Source organism: Miscanthus floridulus, chromosome 16, assembly GCF_019320115.1.
Source record: "Miscanthus floridulus cultivar M001 chromosome 16, ASM1932011v1, whole genome shotgun sequence".
Lineage (NCBI taxonomy): Eukaryota > Viridiplantae > Streptophyta > Magnoliopsida > Poales > Poaceae > Miscanthus > Miscanthus floridulus.
This window is the reverse complement of record NC_089595.1, coordinates 39944836-39960440: the sequence shown is the minus strand read 5'-3', so window position 1 is coordinate 39960440 and position 15605 is coordinate 39944836. Positions and strand designations below refer to the sequence as shown.

Sequence of the window (15605 nt, the reverse complement as noted above, 5' to 3'; positions counted from 1 at the left end):
GCGGCATGGCAGGTGGGGGGCCTCGTCATATTTTTCTTTTTCTTGTTTTGTGTAAAAAATGCAACACTGCCGCGGTTGGCCGTATTGGCCTGTTTTGCAGGAGCGAATCTACATATGATGACACCCGCAAACCACAAGCGAGTTCCAAGGCCACTAGCTAGTGCACCTTACTCGTAAACGATGCAATAGTAGTACTACATAGTGAGGTGAGCTGACAGGAGAACGACTAACGAGGTCCTGGTCTATACATCCATAAAATATAGTGCTTGCAGGGTGCTGTACGTCGATTTCCCAGGGTATCCTATATGACTTGTCCCGAGGGAGTACAAAAGGTTGTGTGCAGCCGGGCGGGAAGGCCTGGGTGGAAGAAGTTGAGTTTCGTAGGGAGCCTGAGGGAAGGAGAGGGCCTCGGCCTGCCATGGCACAGCTTGTGAAGATATTGTGCAAGGGCGGCGACAATTTGTACGTCTCCATCCGTGGCGACGATGTCGTTCTTGCTCGTGAGGACCCCCGCGACAAAACCAGGTAACTAAAGCCAACCGGCCAGAACATTATCGTCGCAACAGGTGTATATATATATGTGTAAATGAGTGTAATAACAATGCATGTCGCATATATATATATATATATATATATATATATATATATATATACATTTCACTGGTAGAGAACAGAGCTTTACTTCCGGTGGGAACCCCCTCTAGTCCCTGTTCCCCACCCGGGAGCAAGCATCCGGGACTAAAGGAGGAGGGTCCTTTAGTCCCGGGTCAGGAACCGGGACTAAAGAGGGACCTTTAGTCCCGGTGGGTAATACCAACCGGGACTAAAGGTGCCTCCTGACATGCCACGATGGCCGGCACCCTTTAGTCCTGGTTGGTAATACGAACCGGGACTAAAGGTTTTTTTCTTTTTTTTTTCTTTTCATTTTTTTGTTTTCTTTTCAAAATAGGTTTTTGAAGTCGTATTGTACGCTGCTAATTATACATTTATACGCGCGTATAGTATGTTTCGGTTCAAGCACAATGAACGTATTAAATCACACAATTCAAGCATAGAAATATATATATATATATATATGTGTGTGTGTGTGTGTGCATATATGTATTTTACATTATATTATTTCATGTGCATATATTACAAAAGATTGCATTACAGTTGTTGTGATATAACAAGTTTCCTCTTATCCTCTAGCTTGACTTCCATGGCAGTGTTGGGTCGAAGTAGAACTCGCCCTTGGAATTGATGACCTGCTCATTAAAAAATCCGGCTATAGGCTCTTGAATTGCTTTGATTTGGTCTTGCCGTATGACCTTTTCCTCCAACCATCGAGCCTACAGGTTTGAATTAAAAGAAAATAAACTAATATATGTACATACATACATACATATATATATATATACATACATATATATATATATATATATATATATATATACTATATATATATATATATATATATATAAAGACATAGTAACACAATCAATAATAATAATTAAATGAATATATAGTGTATTTTTAATATACTTTGAGTCTCTCTGTAGGAGTTTTTTGGGAGACCACCTTGATAAACTTGCAAATATAGTAACCACAATAGTTGTTCCCCTGTTCCTGCCTCAGACACCACTTTACGAGAAAAAGATTTGTCATCCAATCTGGTGATCCGGTGAAAGCTATATGTTTAATTAATAAAGATGATGCGATTTAGAGGACTTACTTTCAAAGGGATTACATTCAGTGGTGCTTTGCATTTTTCCCATGTGTTGCTTCTCAATAAAGGTTTTCCAAACACTACCCTATAAAAAATTTGCCACGTCATCAGATATAGTTAATCATCATGTTTGTGTGTATATATAGTTGCTAGAGATACCGAAATTACCTCTGGATAATATCTATCATATCTTGGTAGTCTTGTTGTTGTTTTCTCATCGAGTCATAGATTATCAAGTGACTTTTCACCAGATCGATGTCCATCAATATCCAGTGATTGCTGCATGTATTTATAGGATATAACGTATAACACTCATTAATTAACTAGAATCAACATATGAGCCATTGAGGATGATCGACATTATTAACACTCACTTGAAGTTGTAGGGAAAGAGTATATCCTTCTTGTGGCGTTGGTTCACTAAGAAGTTAATGAGGTTACTCTCTGACTCAGACTTCCAATTAGTCTTTGGAGTAACTGGGTCTTTGAATACTATATGGGGATCAACAAAACCAATTTCATTGCAGCCTTCCTTTCTGAGCTCTGTCATTGTAAATCTGCATATATATAGTACTTGTTAGGATAATTTATATGCATATACACACATATGATGAGTTTAATAATAGATCGAAAGAATTATTACTTACAGGCAATAGCAGCTAATGATAACTTTGTCCAGAGAGGTCAGGTGGCATAGTTGATGAAATTCTGCAAAGTCAACATACATAACATCATCGCCATGGAACCAATGTTCGTCTCTAATTGTGACACCAACGCAGAAGTCTCCACCGGTAGACGCCTACATGTACCACTTGTTTAGCAGGTACATTTGTGTCCCCAGATCACATAAGGCTTGAGGGTTGTATAGACTCTGGCCTAGTATAAATTTTTTCTTCCAAATATCAACCTCCGCCGCACTCTCAATGTTTCCATCACCAAACATCTGGTAAAGGTCGAAACCAGTCTCATCAATAAATTCACCAAGGTGATCTAAATCGACATCCGGAGGTATATTTGCCTGATGCATTAATCCTAAATTCGAACCATATTCATTACTAACAACTAGCGGGGGGGACTGATTGGTGCGATTGTTGTTCAAGTTGTGCAACTCCTTTCCCTGCCCGCTTCTTTTTCTGTGCCGCCTCAATTGACTTGGTGAGAGTGCGGTCATAGTCCGTTAACGTTGATTTGGACGGCTTACGAGATTCCCGCTGTTGTTGCTAGTAAGAAGCCACCTTTTTTCTTAGAATATCTGGAGCTACGAAGAAGTACGGTTTCTCTGGGTTTCTCCTTGCTTCTTGATTCTTTTTAAGTTTGTCATAGAATCTAGACATATCTTTTTTTATATGCATCAGTTACTTCTTCCTTCTCTTCAGATATTATTTTGGGAATAGCCCTTGGTTTCACGGTGGCTTTCTTTGCCGACGGGGACTGGTTCTTCGTTTGCGGGGCTGGCCTCTTGCTAGTACTTGGCTTCTTGGTAGGCGGGGGCGGGGGAGGCATTGGAGACCTCCTTGGAGGTGGTGGCAGCGGCGTTGGAGACCTCCTTGGAGGTGGCGGCTGCGGTGTTGGAGACCTCCTTGGAGATGGTGTGGATGCAGCTTCGCCTTCCAACACATTGTCATCATACAGAGCACTATGATGATCTGGCGATTGGACAATTGGATTTAGGTTGTGGGAGGATCTGCTACAAAAAAAGGAATGACATATTATTATGAGCAGATTATTAATTATTTAAGCCAATATAAATTAATGATGTAGTGTTTTCATCCGCACCTATGGTGAGGTAGTTCAGGAGGAGGTGGAGGCGACATCCCGGGAATGATGATGTAGCGCTTGCGCCATAGAATGAATGTCTTCTCGCCATCACCTCCAGGAATGTCAAGAGGTAAATCACTAAAACCTTTTTCAGCTTTATCTACCGAGATGGTAGCATATCCTTCTTGGATTATATTCCCATGAATCATTGGTGTCTTGGTTCGGTCGATAGGATTAACAAGACCGATAGCCACCTTGATTGTGGAATTCTCCTTCGGAATGTGTAGCTCACACGTACAAGGTTTAGTGACATCATCCACAAGGAAGCGCAGTCCTGTGTCCCCTTGATTTGGTATCTCTGTGGAAGCGCAGCTGCTTTTCAAACCTAGCCAGGTGGAAGGCTATCTTCCGAACCATTGATGCATTCAATATTTTTCACAGTTTGTTCCCATTGAAATCGACATGTAACACTAATTACCTAGGCCAACCAAACAATTCATGGGGATAATTCTAGATGAGGAGTACACACATCATTTTCTTTGTCAACTCATCTATATAAGAATTTGTATGATTGAATTTATTTTGGAAGTTTTTGATTTTTCATGTTATGGCATTAATTTCTTTCACAATATATGGTTCGATCAAAAATATATCTATCTACATACGAGTGTACACCTTTATACCATAGGTTTTTCATATGTTTTACAAAGACTTGATCTCTGTGCACCCTACATTTTGGAAAACCGAGGAACTACTATTGCAGGGACCATCCATGCCCGAAGTGAACCTCCGATCCTCCCCGTGTGGACCGGACCAATCAAGACCTCACCTTCATAATGGTCCGTGTTAGTCGGCCACAATGAAATTGCTGCCACGCCCAGAGCCAGCACCAGCAACCTAAGGATAGTCCTAGTCTACATTATCGTACTTCAATATCCAAGGCTGTTACTTAGACACACTACCGAAAAAAACGTCCTTTGCCCAGAGCCGCTATTTTTGCCGAGAGCAAAAACGCGGGATCTCGGCAAAGAAACCGTTTGCCGAGCGCGGCTCTCGGCAAACACGGGCCGTCGGGAACTCACAAGATTGCCGTGGGCCTGCATCTCGGCAAACAACAACTCTCGGCGAAGTGGGCCATTTTGCCGAGAGCCCCGCTCGGCAAAAAATGACCTTCGGCAAAATGGGCCTTTGCCGTGGGCCGCACTCTCGGCAAAATCAGGCTCTCGGCAAAACATTGCCGTGGGCCCATCGCCGTGACTTGCCCTGACGGCGTCACCACTTTGCCGAGAGCCCCAACGTTATGGCTCTCGGCAAAACTGTTTGCCGAGAGCTGCTCTCGGTGAATATTTGCCGAGAGCCCCTCCCAGGCTCTCGGCAAACGTGGTTTCTATATTTCATGTGCATGTGTTTCTCTTCTCCTAACTCTCTCCAATTAAATTGTTTTTTCTTTCATATGCTCCAAACTTTTTTTCTCTATACACATACTACAGGTTGTACTCAATATTAAAATTTTGTGTATTTTTGTAATTATTTGCTATATATAATTAATTAATTGCATTTCAAGGAGTTTTTTTAATCGATTAAAATTTGAACAGCGATTGATTTAAACACGAGAACAAATTAAGTAGAAAATGATATTCATGCTATTTATGCATTATTGGGGGCAAATAACATCTTGTTGACGTTTTTTCACCTTTTATTTTACGAATCGAAGACCACGAACATATGTCGCCGAACGATTTAAAAATTCTGAATAAAAGGAAACGAATTCGGAAAATTGTGATATTTGCAATGAAGTCATGGTATCACACTTGGAGGCTGTGGTAAAAAATTGAAAATGTTTTGCGCAAGTGGTTGCGTATGATTCTTACAATCTGAGACATCTCCGAATAAGTTTCATAAAGTTGAGAAGGATCCACTAGGATTATCAAACAATGTCACGGTCGAATTAGTTTTGGAGTTCCAAACTTTTTGTATAGCCATTAGAGAGCATAAGTTGCAACACGGCAAAATTTCGTATTTTTCCGGAGCCGTTTGCTATTTATTAATTTTTTTTTGGATATTCTTTGCCGAGAGCTTCAGGGGATTGCTCTCGGCAAAGCTTCTTTGCCGAGAGCAACTGGGCCCGCTCTCGGCGCATATTTCTTTTTTTTTACCTAGCCTGGATCAATGGTTTGCCGAGAGCTGGCTCTCGGCGAATAGGTTTGCCGAGAGCTGCTCTCGGCAAATATTTAATTTTTTTTGAGAAATATCATTTTTTGTTCAGTTTGTTAGACGAATAAAAAATATTTAAAAAAACTTTCTTTGCCGAGAGTAGCTCTCGGCAAACAATAATTTTTTTTTAAATATTTTTTTGTGCAGTTAGCTAGTTAAAAATTTCGAACGAAAGTTGAAAAAAAAAACTTTGCCGAGAGCCGGATCGGGGGGCTCTCGGCAAAGGTGGAAGGTTTGCCGAGAGCCTCCCAGATCTGGCTCTCGGCAAAGTGCCTTCCCACTTAACCGTTTCGGGCCTTATCTCTCTCACTCTCTCGCCGCCGCAGCCCCGCAACCCGCTCCTGCTCGCCCCAGCCCGCCACGCCCGGCCACGCGCGCGTCGCCGCCGCTCCGCCCGAGCCTCGCCGCCGCCGCGAGCCACGCCGTTGCCGCGAGCTACGCCGCCGCCCGAGCCACGCCGCCGCCCGAGCCACGCCGCCGCGGCCCGGCCGCGCACGCTGCCGCCGCCGCTCCGCCCGAGCCTCGCCGCCGCCGCGAGCCACGCCGTCGCTGTGAGCTACGCCGCCGCCCGAGCCACGCCGCCGCCGCAGCCCGGCCAGCCCGCCCCATCCCGCCACGCCCGCCCACGCGCGCCGGCGGCAGCCGCCGACCCACCCCAGCCCCTCCACGGCCGGCCAAGCCGTCCAAGCCCGCCCAGCCCAGCCACGCCACGCCCCGGCGCCGGCCGCGCCCCTCCACTCCCGCCCCGCCGCGCGCGCCCCTCCTCGTCCTCGCCCTCGGGCTCGTCCTCGCCCGCGCCCTGACTCGCCCTCGCGCGCGCCCCGATTCGCCCTCGTCCTCGCCCGCGCCCCTCCTCGTCCTCGCCCTCGGGCTCGTCCTCGCCCGCACTCTGACTCGCCCTCGCGCGCGCCTCGACTCGCCCTCGGCCTCGGCCTCGTCCTCACCGTCGGCCTCGCCCTCGGCCTCGTCCTCGCCGTTGGCCTCGCCCTCGCCCTCGCCATCGCCGTGGAGAGGAACAAGGTATACTAAGTAGTATTAGTGGTAGTAGTTGTGAGTAGTAGTCGCCGTTGGCCTCGCCCTCGCCGTTGGCCTCGCCCTCGCCCTCGCCATCGCCGTGGAGAGGAACAAGGTATACTAAGTAGTATTAGTGGTAGTAGTTGTGAGTAGTAGTTAGTAGTTGTAGTAGTGGTATTAGTAGTGGTATTAGTAGTAGTTAGTAGTTAGAAGTTGTAGTAGTGGTATTAGTAGTGGTAGTAGTAGTTAGTGTAGTTGTAGTTGTAGTTGTAGTAGTTAGAGTAGTAGTAATTGATAATTAAGCTGCATGTGGTTCCTTGATATATATGTGGTTGTCGGCCATCGTGCCGTGGTTTTCTTTCAGGTTTGGAAACCTCACCGTTCAGGGGAGATGCTGCCGAATTTTTGAGTTGACGTTATTTTCCTTCTTTCTTTCTTTTTGCAGGAGCCGAGTTGGAGTACCCCGGTGTCCCCAGGTCTGCCCGCACCGCGTCGCCTCGCCACTGCACCGACCCGCCACGGCCCCGCTAGCCTGACTTCACCGCCACCTGAGGTATAACCACTCTTTCTTTGTCCTGGTCATGTATCTCCACGTAACCCAGTTAGGTGTCTCCCGTTCGAAAGAGATACGGTTAGAAATATGCAGATCTTTGCATATCAATAACCGTATCTGTTTCGAATTGTCCACGTTTTTTGGACAGCCCGAGGATGCGCAGATGGTGTTAGTTTCCATGGTCTGCTCCGATCCGAGACAGAGTTTCGACAGTACCTTCCTGTTGTTCTCTGGATACACAATCTCCCTGTCGGGACGTGTATTTGGAGAACAGCGGGGAGGTGATGCCGAAATTCTGTTTCGAATAGGACCAGACCATGGGAACTAACACCATCGACGCATCCTCGGGTGGGATTAGGACCTATCCTTACCTATTAGATGGTAGGAACGACGTGTAGATGCAAGTCCATGGTTATATTTATTACTTGGTGATATATATGTTAGAGGATGGATGACCGTGAGTGGATGTACTCGGGCCACCGGAGCGCCCGTGAGATTACCAGAGAATGGGTCAACAAGACCGAGGCTTTCATCAATCAAGTATTTGACCAGGCTCCCGGAGCGCATGCCGTTTTTTGTCCCTGCATCAACTGTAAGAACAGAAAGAGGCAGACAAAGGAGGTGATGACTTCACATCTGGCTAGGCATGGATTTACGAAAAACTATACCCAGTGGACCCACCACGGTGAAGCCGATCGTGTGAGAGAGGAGGTGGTGAGACCACGTGTCGAGGATTACAATGCTGATGCCGGGGTAGCAGCTTGGTTAGATGACTTTCACGAAGCACACTTCGCTGAAGGATGTAGGCAGCAGGAGGAGGAGGAGCCAGAGGCAAGCACAAAGGCGTATTACGACATGTTGTCTGCGGCAGGGAAACCCCTTCATGGCCACACACAGATTTCAAAGCTTGATGGCATTTCACGCTTAATGGCCTTAAAGTCCCAGTTCAACCTCAGTCGAGAGAACTTTGATGAAATGTTGACAGTTATTGGCTCCATCCTTCCGGCCGGTCACCTTCTGCCACAGAACATGTACGAATCGCAGAAGGTCCTTCGTGCACTTAAGATGCCGTATGAGCAGATACATGCTTGTCCGAAGGGCTGCGTCCTCTTTAGAAAAGCACACGCGGATGCAAAGTACTATCCAAAGTGTAAATCCTCTAGGTATCTGGAGGTAGACTCTGGTGATGGTGAGAAGAGGCAGAGTCCGTACCCAGTGAAAATCCTACGGTACCTTCCATTCATACCGAGGATCCAACGGCTATTCATGACAGAGGAATCCGCGAAACAGATGATATGGCACAAAAATGGAAAAAGATACAGTCCTGAGAAGATGGTACATCCAGCCGATGGTGAAGCATGGCATCACTTTGATAACATTCATCGTAACAAAAGTGGGGAGGCACGTAATGTGCGTGTTTCACTAGCAACAGATGGGTTCAATCCTTATGGAATGATGGCTGTCCCATACACTTGTTGGCCCGTGTTTGTTATCCCTCTCAATCTCCCCCCTGGCGTCTCCTTCCAACGACAGAATGTGTTCTTGTCGTTGATAATTCCAGAACACCCTGGGAATAACATGGGTGTGTTCATGGAGCCTTTGTTCGATGAACTGGTCCATGCTTGGGACCATGGTGTATGGACATACGATCGAGCTACAAAGACAAACTTCAACATGCATGTTTGGTATCAATACTCCATGCATGACTTCCTAGCATATGGGATATTCAGCGCTTGGTGTGTTCACGGGAAGTTTCCATGCCCCTTGTGCAAGGCAGCTCTACAGTTCAATTGGCTGTAGAAGGGCGGCAAATATTCCGCGTTCGACAAACATCGACAATTCCTCCCTGCAGAGCATCCATTCAGACGAGACATCAAGAACTTTACTAAAGGTGTCATGGTTACAGACCCCGCACCACAGATGATGACCAGTGCCGAGGTTCATGATCAGATAGATGCTCTCCGGATCAATGAAAAAGATGGTAGGTTCGTGGGATATGGTGAGGAGCATATGTGGACTCATAAGTCGCCCTTGATGATGCTCCCCTATTATAACGACCTTCTTCTTCCACACAACATTGATGTAATGCGCACCGAGAAGAATGTTGCCGAGGCGCTTTGGGCAACGATCATGGACATTAAGGATAAGACGAAGGACAATGTAAAGGCGAGACTGGACCTGGCAACGATATGTGATAGACCAAAGCAACACATGCAACCTCCTAGAAGCGGCAAGAAATGGACAAGGCCTAAGGCCGATTACAGATTGAAACCGGAACAAAAGAGAGAAGTATTAGAATGGTTCAAAACATTAATGTTCCCTGATGGGTATGCAGCGAATCTGAGGAGGGGAGTGAACTTATCTACCTTGCGAATCAACGGCCTGAAGAGTCATGACTATCACATATGGATTGAGTGTCTTCTTCCGGCGATGCTCCGAGGCTATGTCCCTGAGCATGTGTGGAAGACGCTAGCCGAGTTGAGCTATTTCTTCCGCCAGCTTTGTGCCAAGGAGTTATCTCGTAGCGTGGTTGCAGAATTGGAAAAAATAGCACATGTGTTGCTCTGTAAGTTGGAGATGATCTTTCCACCCGGCTTCTTCAACCCGATGCAGCATTTGATTCTGCACCTCCCGTATGAGGCACGAATGGGGGGGGCCCGTGCAGGCTCGTTGGTGCTATCCAATCGAGAGATGTCTAAAGGTTCTTCGGAAGAAATGCAGAAACAAATGCAAAATCAAGGCTTCCATGGCGGAGGCATTCATTTTAGAGGAGGTTACTAACTTCACACAAGCATACTATGGTGACAAGCTTCCTAGTGTGCATAATCAACCCCCTCGTTACAATGCTGGTGAAAATGAATCAAAACTCAGCCTTTTCCAAGGGCAACTTGGAAGTGCGAGTGATGCGACCTCATTGTTGTTGAAAAACGAAGAGTGGCTCACAATCATGATATATGTGTTGACCAATCTTACCGAAATGGAGCCGTACATGCAGTAAGTGGCTTCTTGCACGAACTTGTTAATTAAATATGCCGTCAACATTCTACATCCAACCTCCTTGTTTCTCGTTGTTACAGGGAGTTTATTAATGAGAACTGGCATCTATCAAGGGAACCTACCCCGCAAGAACGTGACACCATTCTTCATCAGGGTGCGGGAAATGGAATTTCCGATTTTATTTCTTGGTTCAAACAAAAGGTACTATGCAATTTAGCTCGTTCGCCGATTGACATTCCTAGTTGCTTGTACATTCCAATTTAACGATCTATCCTCCTTGACCTTGCAGAGCCAAACCGATTTGACTATGAATCCAGAGTTGAGACAGGTTGCCAATGGCTTTGAACATAGGGTCAAGTCATTTTCTGGTTATGATGTGAATGGATACCGATTTCACACAACAAGACACGAGCAGAGCCGGCCCAATCGAAGAACCACGAATTCCGGAGTTTTTACTGGCGGCCTTGATGGGGCCGAGTATTATGGAAGAATCAAAGAAATATATGAACTTAGGTTTCGTGGTCGCAAACCTCTTAACCCTGTCGCATTCAAATGCCATTGGTTTGATCCTCAATAAACGAGACGAAGTCCTTCCCTTGGGCTAGTAGAAATTCGACAGGATTCCGTCTATAGCGGAAAGGATGTCTATATTGTGGCTCAACAGGCCACACAAATTTATTATCTCCCCTACTCGTGCCAAAGGGACCCTAGTCTTCAGGGTTGGGATATTGTGCACAAGGTATCACCGCACGGTAAAGCACCTTCCCCAAACGCCGAAGACTACAACTTCGACCCAAACACATATGATGGAGAGTTCTATCAAGAAGAGGGCCTACAAGGGACTTTTGAGATTGACTTAACCGGAGCTATGGAAATGGAAGTAGACAATGAAATGGATGTTGATGTGGACGAGGGGGATGAGGTGGAAAATGCGAAGGACTTGGCGTTACTTGAAGGATTACATATTGGCAATGCCAATGATGACATAGTTGCTCCTTTGGAAAGTGTTGAACATTTCGATATGGCTGATAGTGATGATGAGAGCTATGATCCAGCTAATCCTGATGGGGATGATTATTTCTAATACATGTAATATTATGTTATTTTGAAATTATGCTTTATTTATTTTGCATCTCTTTATAATAATGTCTTGTTTATGATCTATCTAATCCGATCTTATTGTTTATGTCTTGTAGGTGATTGTGCAAAGATGGCGGGCCACAGAGCTTTGCGGGCGGTCAGGTCGCTTTACGACATGGGGGACAGTACACCAGGGCCCTCAGGTGAAGCTGGGGGGTCGGCACCACCTCAGGGGAGGAGGAGGAGGGCGGCCGGGAGGAGGCCTAGGGCGCCACCGCCTCAGCCTGCAGCAGCAGCAGCACCAGAGCCCGAGGAGGAGCAGGAGGAAGAGCAGGTGGACGAGCAGGCTCAGCAGGGAGAGGCCGAGCTGCAGGCCGAGCAGGAGGCCGAGCAGCTGGACGAGCAGGAGGAGCGGGAGGATGAGCAGGAGGCCGAGGCAGGAGGTTCCAGTTCCACCGGAACCTCGGGTGTCTACCAACGAGGTCCGGCGAGCCTACCTGAGCGGCCGATACCTGATGCTCTACGCCCGGTCATTCGACCCGTTGGGCAAAAGTACGTAACTTTTACATTTTTTCGCTCCTACATATGATAGAATCACAATGGAAACTAACAGTTTTTTCTTAATCACTTACGCAGGTCTTGGAAGGTCATGGTCCCAGGTGCTCACAAAAGGTTGCCCAATGGCATCCTAGGTCTTCTCTGCAGGGAACACTTCCTAGGCTTGGTTCGCTACGCCGAAGCTCTGGAGCCGGCCTACACGTACGAGCACTATGTCGCCGCCCCTGATGCGGAGGACGAGACGAGCCGCACATACGAAAGCGTGGCGGAGCGGGTTATGTGCGAGTTTTGGGTAAGTCTTCCTCCCACTACTTTGCTCAATACATTGCATTCGCCAGAGTTTCTTGAACCAATGTATTGATACATCTTTTCTATATGCAGGACTTCTTCAAATGCGCCGAGGACTACGAGGCGAGGGCGGCCAAGGCGTTGGCCAAATCTTTTAGAGGTCGCATCTCAGACATGCATTACGAGGCGCGGCTCCAGGCCATCATCGATTACTGTGCCGTCTACGAGCATCGGAAGGTAAAGAAAGAAGATGCAAGATTAATGCATCTGACCAAAGAGCAGTACCTGAAGGTAAATATACAACATCAATATTGATTTCTTCTGAGATTGGGTAGGCTTGCCACGTTCTTATATCTGTCAATGTACGTGATGTCGTACAGGTGCCTCCTGGCTGGTGCGCCAATAAAACGCGGGCCTGGCAGATGATGGTCGACAGGTGGGTGAGTGGCAATTGGGCGGATAACCACACCGTCCTCCGGGAACGGCGTTTGCTGATGCCAGGTGTATCACACCACCAGGGCAACCTTAACATCCACGAATTCGGGGCTAGATGGGTACGTGACTTGGTGTAGCTTCATTTATTCTTTCAGACATTTATTCCTGCATGATTTATAATCGTCTTGTTTTTCTCGCAGTCGGCTGCACATCAAAACCAGCCATGTGGAGAGCTCAAGTCATGGGTTCTGGCCCACAAGGGCAAGGCGACAGACAACATCGACTGGAACCCGGACGACCCAGCCGAGTCGTTCACCAACGAGAGCATCCCCAAGCGCATCAGTCAGTACACCGAGGCGGCAAGGGGAGTCCATGGGGCAGACTGGGATCCGCACACCGCGGACATTGACGGCGACATCGTCATGAGGGTGGGAGGAGGCAAGAAGCATGGGTGGTACCTCATCGGCAACAGCACGCTCGACCTGCACACCACTCCCACTCTCTCACAGGTCCGAACAAGCAGCACGAGCGGTAGCGTGCCCATACGCCCAAGGCAGGACACTTCGATGCATCGTGTGGCAGCACTACAGGTTATTTCTATTTTATTCGTCGTTCATTGGTTTTACATTCCTCGAAATTGCTTGTAACAATGCGGTGAAAAATTATAGGCCCAGGTGCATGCGCTCGAGGAGCATAAGGCTAGGGTGGAGGAAGAGCAACAGAGGGAGCGGGAGGCCGAGCGACAGAGGTGGGAGGCCGAGCGGGCGAGGTTTGACGCCTTGGCTCAGTACGTGGCAAGTCTTGGCGTCACGATGGGTCGTCCAGCGCCACTAGAGTTGTTCGCTCCTCCACCGCCTTACCCATACCCGCCTTACTCATACGTGAGTTCAACTTCTCTAACAAAAGCTCTTTACTGTGCATGTCGGCCATCGTGCTGTTGATATGTGATGGGAGGCCTTCGTGCCGTTGATATATATGTGTGCCGGCCATCGTGCCGTTGAAATGTGGTGGGCGGCCATCGTGCCGTTGGTTTTCTTGCAGGTTTTGGAAACCCCACCGTGCAGGGGAGGTGCTGCCGAAATTTTGATGTGTCTAGGCTTAGATTACAATTTTATACCTAGTTCTGCAAATTTTGACTTGTCTACACTTAGATTACAATTATATGCCTTAGTATTACTATAATTACTAATTTTTCTTCTCCTTTGTGCAGAATCAACCGGCGGGTTCGAATGATGTGCCTGAGCAGCCGCCGTCGGGAGGGTCGTGGCACCAACCGTATCCACAACTTCCGCCGCATCAGCAGCCGTCGGGAGGGTCGGGGTACCAGCCGCATCAGCCGCCGTCGGGGTACCAGCCGCCGCATCAGCAGCCGCCGTCGAGGTACCAACCGCCGCAACAGCAGCCGCCGTCGGGAGGGTCGGGGGGGTGGGAGCCTTGGGGGTGAGCCTGTTGTTCTTCATCATGTATTAGCACTTTGTGACATGAACTTGTGTGAGATGAACTTAGCACTTTGAGATGGACATGTGTTTAGATGGATGACATATTTGTGATATATGTGATGTGGATGACATATTTGTGATATATGTGATGTGGATGATGTGTTATATTTGTGAAATATGTGTTGTTGAAGCTGGAAATATAAACAAAAATAAAAAAAATGCTCTCTGGACTCTTTGCCGAGAGTAGGGCTCTCTGGGCTCTCGGCAAATCTTCCTCTTTGCCGAGAGCCTAGCTCTCGGCACATCTGCCTCTTTGCCGAGAGCTTGGTTCTCGGCTCTCGGCAAACCTATTTTTTTTTTGAAAACCGCCTCCGCAAATATTTGTTTTTTTTAACAATTCTTTGCCGATGGTCGCTCTCGGCAAAGAAGTTCTTTGCCGACGGTAGCTCTCGGCAAAGAAGTTCTTTGCCGACGGTCGCTCTCGGCAAAGAAGCTGTCACACCGTTAGCGTTCGTTTGGCCGTTACTAGGGCAACCCAGTTTGCCGAGAGCTATAGTTAGCCGAGAGCCTTGACATTACTCTCGGTAAATATTTTGCCGAGAGGGGCTCTCGGTAAAGAATCCTTTGCCGGTAGATGTTTTGCCGACGGCTCTTTGCCGAGAGCTGCTCTCGGCAAATAGGTTGCCGAGCGTGAACTCGTCTTTGCCGAGAGCTTCGGGCTCTCGGCAAAGGCTGGGAGTCCGGTAGTGACACAACTAGGAAGAAACACCCTCTCTAATGCATAGTATAAGACTCCAATATCCAAGACATTATGCGTTCATTATTTATCAAGTGATCAGCTGTTTCAAGTAAGGCCCCGTTGAGATCCAAAAATTTTTGGATTTTGGCTACTGTAGCACTTTCGTTTTTATTTGATAATTAGTGTCTAATTATGGACTAATTAGGTTCGAAAGTTTCGTCTCGCGATTTCTCATCCAACTATGCAATTAGTTTTTTTTTCGTCTACATTTAGTACTCTATGTATGCGCCGTAAGATTCGATGTGATGGGTACTATGCAAAAAATTTTGAGTTTTGGGGGCATCTAAACGGGGCCTAAACTGTGTGACTACTTGTACGGTGTTTTTTTTACACTTGCTATAGTTCTCCCAACGACTATAAAGGATGAATACAACTATGTGCTCCCGGCCCCTTGTATCTATCCATGCAGATTGCCCCAGCACCAGCAGGCAGCGCGGAGGGCCCAGCGGTGGTGGCGCGGCTCCCGGCTCCGGCGAGTGGGCTTGGTGGGCAGCGTGCGGCATGGCAGGTGGGGGGCCTCGTCATATTTTTCTTTTTCTTGTTTTGTGTAAAAAATGCAACACTGCCGGTTGGCCGTATTGGCCTGTTTTGCAGGAGCGAATCTACATATGATGACACCCGCAAACCACAAGCGAGTTCCAAGGCCACTAGCTAGTGCACCTTACTCGTAAATGATGCAATAGTAGTACTACATAGTGAGGTGAGCTGACAGGAGAACGACTAACGAGGTCCTGGTCTATACATCCATAAAATATAGTGCTT

At 47.4% G+C, this 15605-nt stretch overlaps 2 long non-coding RNA genes across 3 annotated transcripts; both read left to right on the top strand.

The window, feature by feature from the left end:
* Positions 1–389: 389 nt before the first annotated feature.
* Positions 390–10693, top strand: LOC136511690 (uncharacterized). Of its 2 annotated transcripts, XR_010772802.1 has the most exons (4): positions 390–525; positions 7140–7247; positions 10325–10445; positions 10534–10693. It is a non-coding gene; the product is annotated as an uncharacterized lncRNA (long non-coding RNA). The 2 variants fall into 2 exon arrangements; XR_010772803.1 differs by lacking the exons at positions 390–525; positions 7140–7247 and adding an exon at positions 10109–10241.
* Positions 10694–13076: 2383 nt separating this feature from the next.
* LOC136513424 (uncharacterized) lies at positions 13077–13868 on the top strand. The gene is made up of 3 exons (XR_010773363.1): positions 13077–13195; positions 13274–13486; positions 13816–13868. It is a non-coding gene; the product is annotated as an uncharacterized lncRNA (long non-coding RNA).
* Positions 13869–15605: the final 1737 nt, after the last annotated feature.